Here is a 7,995-nt window from a genome sequence, read left to right as displayed (position 1 = left end):
CTTATCAATAATTACCTTAAATGTAAATGGGTTGAATGTTGCAACCAAAATACAAAGACTGGCTGAATGGATACAAAAACAAGACCCCTATATATGTTGTCTGCAAGAGACCCACCTCGAAACAAGGGACATATACAGACTGAAAGTGAAGGGCTGAAAAAAGATATTCTGTGCAAATTGAGACCAGAAGAAAGCAGGAGTAGCAATACTCATATCAGATAAAATAGACTTTAAAACAAAGGCTGTGAAAAGAGACAAAGATGGACACTACATAATGATCAAAGGATCAATCCAAGAAGAAGATATAACAATCATAAATATATATGCACCCAAAATAGGAGCACCACGATATGTAAGACAAATGCTAACAAGTATGGAAGGGGAAATTAACAATAACACAATAATAGTGGGAGACTTTAATACCCCACTCACACCTATGGATAGATCAACTAAACAGAAAACTAACAAGGAAACACAAACTTTAAATGATACAATAGACAGGTTAGACCTAATAGATATCTATAGGATATTTCACCCCAAAACAATGAATTTCACTTCTTTTCAAGCGCACACAGAACCTTCTCCAGGATCAATCACATCCTGGGCCATAAATCTAGCCTTGGTAAATTCAAAAAAAATTGAAATCATTCCAAGAATCTTTTCTGACCACAATGCAGTAAGATTAGATGTCAATTGCAGGAGAAAAACTATTAAAAATCCCAACATATGGAGGCTGAACAACATGCTGCTGAATAACCAACAAATCACAGAAAAAAATCAAAATATGCATAGAAACGAATGAAAATGAAAACACAACAACCCAAAACTTATGGCACACTGTAAAAGCAGTACTAAGGGGAAGGCTCATAGCAATACAGGCTTACCTTAAGAAACAAGAAAAAAGTCAAATAAATAACCTAACTCTACACCTAAAGCAACTTGAAGAAATGAAGAACCCCAGGGTTAGTAGAAGGAAAGAAATCTTAAAAATTAGGGCAGAAATAAATGGAAAAGAAACAAAAGAGACCATAGCAAAAATCAACAAAACCAAAAGCTGGTTCTTTGAGAAGATAAATAAAATTGACAAACCATTAGCCAGACTCATCAAGAAACAAAGGGAGAAAAATCAACAAAATTAGAAATGAAAATGGAGAGATCATAACAGACAACACAGACATACAACGGATCATAAGAGAATACTATCAGCAATTATATGCAAATAAAATGGACAACTTGGAAGAAATGGACAAATTTTTAGAAAACTACAACTTTCCAAAACTGAACCAGGAAGAAATAGAAAATCTTAAGAGACCCTTCACAAGCATGGAAATTGAAACTGTAATCAGAAATCTTGCAACAAACAAAAGCCCAGGACCAGACAGCTTCACAGCTGAATTCTACCAAAAATTTATAGAAGAACTACTATAAACTCTACTCAAACTCATACTATTACTATAAATCCTACTCAAACTCTTCCATAAAATTGCAGAAGAAGGTAAACTTCCAAACTCATTCTATGAGGCCACCGTCCCCTTAATACCAAAACCTGACAAAGATGCTACAAAATACTACAGGCCAATATCATTGATGAACATAGATTCAAAAATCCTTAACAAAATTCTAGCAAACAGAATCCAACAACATATTAAAAAGATCATATATCATGACCAAGTGGGCTTTATCCCAGGGATGCAAGGATTCTACAATATCCACAAATCAATCAATGTAATACACCATATTAACAAATTGAAAAATAAAAACCATATGATTATCTCAATAGATGCAGAGAAAGCCTTTGACAAAATTCAACATCCATTTATGTTAAAAAACCCCACAGAAAACAGGAATAGAAGGAACATACCTCAACATAATTAAAGCTATATGTGACAAACGCTCAGCAAACATTATCCTCAATGGTTAAAAATTGAAAGCATTTCCCCTAAAGTCAGGAACAAGACAAGGGTGCCCACTCTCACCACTAGTGTTCAAAATAGTTTTGGAAGTTTTGGCCACAGCAATCAGCAGAAAAATAAAAGGAATCCAGATTGGAAAAGAAGTAAAACTCTCACTGTTTGCAGATGACATGATCCTCTACATAGAAAACCCTAAAGACTCCACCAGAAAATTACTAGAGCTAATCAATGAATATAGTAAAGTTGCAGGATATAAAATTAACATGCAGAAATCCCTTGCATTCCTATACACTAACAATGAGAAAACAGAAAGTGAAACTAAGGAAACAATTCCATTCACCATTGCAACGGAAAGAATAAAATACTTAGGAATATATCTACCTAAAGAAACAAAAGACCCACATATAGAAAACTATAAAACACTGGTGAAAGAAATCAAAGAGGACACAAATAGATGGAGAAATATACTGTGTTCATGGATCAGAAGAATCAATATAGTGAAAATGAGTATACTACCCAAAGCAATCTATAGATTCAATGCAATCCCTATCAAGCTACCAACAGTATTTTTCAGAGAATAAGACAAAATAATTTCACAATTTGTATGGAAATACAAAAAACCTCGAATAGCCAAAGCAGTCTTGAGAAAGAAGAATGGAACTGGAGGAATCAAACTGCCTGACTTCAGTCTCTACTACAAAGCCACAGTCATCAAGACAGTATGGTACTGGCACAAAGACAGAAATATAGATCAATGGAACAAAATAGAAAGCCCAGAGATAAATCCACACACCTATGGACACCTTATATTTGACAAAGGAGGCAAGAATATACAATGTAGAAAAGACAATCTCTTTAACAAGTGGTGCTGGGTAAACTGGTCAACCACTTGTAAAAGAATGAAACTAGAACACTTTCTAACACCATATTCAAAAATAAACTCAAAATGGATTAAAAATCTAAATGTAAGACCAGAAACTATTAAACTCCTAGAGGAAAACATAGGCAAAACACTCTCTGACATAAACCACAGCAGGATCCTCTATGACCCACCTCCCAGAATATTAAGCAAAAATAAACAAATGGGACCTAATTAAACTTAAAAGCTTCTGCACAACAAAGGAAACTATAAGCAAGGTGAAAAGACAGCCTTCAGAATGGGAGAAAATAATAGCAAATGAAGCAATGGACAAAGAATTAATCTCAAAAATATACAAGCAACTCCTGCACCTCAATTCCTAAAAATAAAAGACCCAATCAAAAAGTGGGCCAAAGAACTAAACAGACATTTCTCCAAAGAAGACATACAGATGGCTAACAAACACATGAAAAGATGCTCAACATCACTCATTATCAGAGAAATGCAAATCAAAACCACAATGAGGTACCATTTCACACCAGTCAGAATGGCTGCTATCCAAAAGTCTACAAGCAATAAATGCTAGAGAGGGTGTGGAGAAAAGGGAACCCTCTTACACTGTTGGTGGGAATGCAAACTAGTACAGCCACTATGGAGATTCCTTAAAAAACTGGAAATAGAACTGCCATATGACCCAGAAATCCCACTGCTGGGCTTATGCACTGAGGAAACCAGAATCAAAAGAGACATGTACCCCAATGTTCATTGCAGCACTGTTTATAATAGCTAGGACATGGAAGCAACCTAGATGTCCATCAGCAGATGAATGGATAAGAAAGCTGTGGTACATACACATAATGGAGTATTACTCGGCCATTAAAAAGAATACATTTGAATCAGTTCTAATGAGGTGGATGAGACCGGAGCCTATTATACAGAATGAAATAAGCCAGAAAGCAAAACACCAATACAGTATACTAACGCATATATATGAAATTTAGAAGGTAAAAATAACCCTGTATGCAAGACAGCAAAAGAGACACAGATGTATACAGTCTTTTGGACTCTGTGGGAGAGGGTGAGGGTGGGATGATATGGGAGAATGGCATTGAAACATGTGAAATATCATATGTGATATGCAGGTTTGATGCATGATACAGGGTGCTCGGGACTGGTGCACTGGGATGACCCAGAGGGATGGTATGCGGAGGGAGGTGGAGGGGGCTTCAGGATCGGGAACACATGTACACTCGTGGCAGATTCAAGTCAATGTATGGCAAAACCAATACAATATTGTAAAATAACTAAATTAATTAAAAAAAATCAAGGAGGATCTGGGAGACTATTTAGAGGACCCAGAAAAATATATTAGATTTATAATATATTAATTAGATTTTATAATATAAAAAAATACCTTTAAGGGTATTACTCTGCTTTATGACCTTGCTTAGAAGGATGTGATGTATATCCTGGAATGAACACTAACCCCCGACTCAAAAACTCAAGTTTTGGGAAAAGCGGTTGCTTATGGAGATGAATGGCTTGGTAATGAATCAGTAGGGAAGAGGGAGGACGAGATAGCCGCCCTCCCCACTGGGAATCAGGCGGTCCCAACTATAGAACCAGACTGGGACTACAACACCGTAAAGGAAGATGGGATCAGAGTCATTTTGTAGGTGTGTTCTTGAAGGACTCAGGCAAGCACATCCTAAGACTTTATGCCAAATTGGCAAACATAGAACAGGAGGAGAAGGAAGCTCCTGGTAAATTCCTAGAGTGAGGGAATCCCTGTGCAGATCCTGAAAGTGAAGAGGAAAGAGTGATCTTAAAGGATAGATTTCTCACTCAGTTGGCTCCAGATAGCTGCTGTAAGCTATTAAAACAGATGTATGGACCAAATCAGTCTTTAGATACTCTGTTGCAACTGACTCAGTTTTTTATGGCAGGGAATATGAGGAAAAGAAAGAAAGGCAGCGAAAAAAGTAATGGCTGTCAGAGCCGTTCTTAAATAGCCTGAGAAAAATGCCCAGAGGGACCCAGGTGAAAACGGATGGGCTTGCTATTACTGTGGAAGGGAGGGGCACTCTGCATAACCCTTATGATGTCTGTGTCAGAAGCTTTCTCAGTCCCTTTTCACTTTAATAAAACTCTGCTATACAAAAGCTCTTGAGTGATCAAGCCTGGTCCCTGGTCCTGCAGTTAAATCTTCAGAGATCACCAATCCAACACTGTTCAGCGTAAGCTATCACTATGATCCAGCAGATGCTGGCAACTTCACCTCTGGTTCCTCTGCCTTTTCTATATCCAGCTTGAACTTCTGGAAGTTCTCAGTTCATGTACTGTTGAAGCCTTATTGTTGTTCAGTCACTCAGTCATTTCTGACTCTGCGACCCCATGAACTGCAGCACACCAGGCTTCCCTGTCCTTCACTATCTCCTAGAGCTTGCTCAAACTCATGTCCATTGAGTAGGTGATGCCATCCAACCATTTCATCCTCTGTCGTCCCCTTTTCCTCCTGCCTTCGATCTTTCTTTCCCAGCATCAAGGTCTTTTCTAATAAGTCGGCTCTTTGCATCAGATGGTGGCCCAAGTATTGGAGCTTCAGCATCTGTCCTTCCAATGAGTATTCAGGATTGATTTCCTTTAGAATTGACTGGCTTGATCTCCTTGTAGTCCAAGGGACTCTCAAGAGTCTTCTTCAACACCACAGTTCAAAAGCATCAATTCTTGGGTGCTCAGCCTTCTTTATGGTCCAACTCTCACATCCATACATGACTGCTGGAAAAGCCATAGCTTTGACTATACCGACCTTTGTTGGCAAAGTAATGTTTCTGCTTTTTAACATGCTGTCTAGGTTTGTCATATCATTTCTTCCAAGGAGCAAGTGTCTTTTAATTTCATGACTGTAGTCACCATCTGCAGTGATTTTGGAGCCCAAGAAAATAAAGTCTGTCACTGTTCCCATTGTTTCCCATCTGTTTGCCATGAAGTGATTGGACCAGATGCTGTGATCTTCATTTCTTGAATGTTGAGTTTTAAGCCACCTTTTTCACTCTCATCCACTTAGAGGGCACACACAAAACCTTGTATACATCAGGACATAGAGAAAGGAGCAGTGTCCCCCACAAGAGACTGAGCTAGACCTGCCTTTGAGTGTTTGAGTGTCTCCTGCGGAGGCACAGGACAGCAGTGGCCTGCCAGGGGGATGGGGGCTCTGGCTGCAGCAGACCTGGGAGGCTCAGAGTGTGGCATAAATCCTCTTGGAGGAGGTCACCATTAGCCCCACTATAAAGCCATCGACAGACGACCCGCAAATTGGAGAACAATTATACCAAAGAAGTTCTTACACCGTTGCAAAAGTTCTAGGGCCCATAACAGATATCCCAAGCTGGAGATCCAGCAAAAGGACTGAGAACTCCCAGGGAATTTGACTTTGAAGGCCAGTGGGATTTTATTACAGAACATCCACAGGATTGAGGAAACAAACTTGGAAGGCACAGACAAAACCTTGTGTGCACCAGGACCCAGGAGAAAGGAGCAGTGACCCCAGGAGAGACTGAGCCAGACTTGCCTGTGAGTGTCCAGGAGTCTCTGGTGGAGGCGTGGGTCGGCAGTGGTCTGCTGTGGGGTCAGGGGAACTGGATACAACAGTGCTGTCAGAAGTCCTTCTGAAGGAGGTCACCATCACTGCCATTATCCCTATCATCATTTGGCCTCTGGACAAACTACAGGGAGGGAACATCAGCTGAAAATTGGATTAAAGATTTACTGAGCATGGCCCTGCCCAGGAGAGCAAGACCCAGTTTTCCCCACAGCCAGTTGCTCCCACCAGGAAGCCTCCACAGTCCTCTTATCCTTTTCCATCAGAGCGCAGATAGAATGAAAACCACAACCACAGAAAACTAACCAAGTTGAGCACATGGATCACAGCCTTGTCTGACTCAATGAAACAATGAGCCATGCTGTGTAGGGCCACCCAAGATGGATGGGTCACAGTGGAGAGTTCTGACAAAATGTGATCCACTAGAGAAGAGAATGGCAGACCACTCCAGCATTCTTGCCTTAAGAACCCCATGAACAGTATGAAAAGGCAAGAAGATATGACACTGAAAGATGAATTCCCCAGTTCAGTAGGTTGAAGCCTAGCTTGAAGAATTTTGAACATTACCTTGCTAGCCTGTGAAATGAGTGCAATTGTGCAGTAGTTTGAACATTCTTAGTTATTGCTCTTCAGGATTGGAATGAAAACTGACCTTTTCCAGTCCTGTGGCTACTGCTGAGTTTTCCAAATTTGCTGGCATATTGAGTGCAGCACTTTCACAGCATCATCTTTTAGGATTTGAAATAGCCCAGCTGGAGTTCCATCACCCCCACTAGCTTTGTGCATAGTGATGCTTCTTAAGGCCCACTTGATTTCACACTCCAGAAGTTCTGGCTGTACTTGAGTGGTCACACCATCGTGGTTATCTGGGTCATTAAAACCTTTTTCGTACAGTTCTGTATAATCTTGCCACCTCTTCGTAATATCTTCTACTTCTGTTAGGTCCACACTGTTTCTGTCCTTTATTATGCCCATCTTTGCCTTAAGTGTTCCCTTGGTACCTCTAATTTCCTTGAAGAGATCTCTAGTCTTTCCCATTCTATTGTTTTCCTCTTATTTTCTTTGCATTGATCACTGAGGAAGACCTTCTTATCTCTCCTTGCTCTTCTTTGGAACTCTGCATTCAGATGGATATATCCTTCTTTTTCTCCTTTGCCTTTTGCTTCTCTCCTTTTCTCAGCTATTTGTAAGGCCTCCTCAGACAGCCATTTTGCCTTGTTGCATTTCTTTTTCTTGGGGATGGTTTTAACCACCGCCTCCCTATACAGTGTTAGGAACCTCCATCCATAGTTCTTCATGCTGTATCAGATCTGATCCCTTAAATGTCTTTGTCACTTCCATTGTATAATCATAGTGGATTTGATTTGGGTCATACCTGAATGGCCTAGTGGTTTTCCCTACTTTCTTTAGTTTAAGTCTGAATTTTGCAATAAGGAATTCATGATCTGAGCCACAATCAGCTCCCTGTCTTGTTTTTGCTGACTGTATAGAGCTTTTCCATCTTTGGCTGCAAAGACTATAATCAATCTGATTTCAGTCTTGATGATCTGGTGATGTCCATGTGTAGAGTCATCTCTTGTGTTGCTGGAAGATGATGTTTGCTATGACCAGTGCATTCTTTT

Source organism: Bison bison, unplaced genomic scaffold (genome assembly GCF_000754665.1).
Source record: "Bison bison bison isolate TAMUID 2011002044 unplaced genomic scaffold, Bison_UMD1.0 scf7180017864361, whole genome shotgun sequence".
NCBI classification, from domain to species: domain Eukaryota; kingdom Metazoa; phylum Chordata; class Mammalia; order Artiodactyla; family Bovidae; genus Bison; species Bison bison.
This window is presented reverse-complemented; position numbering follows the sequence as displayed.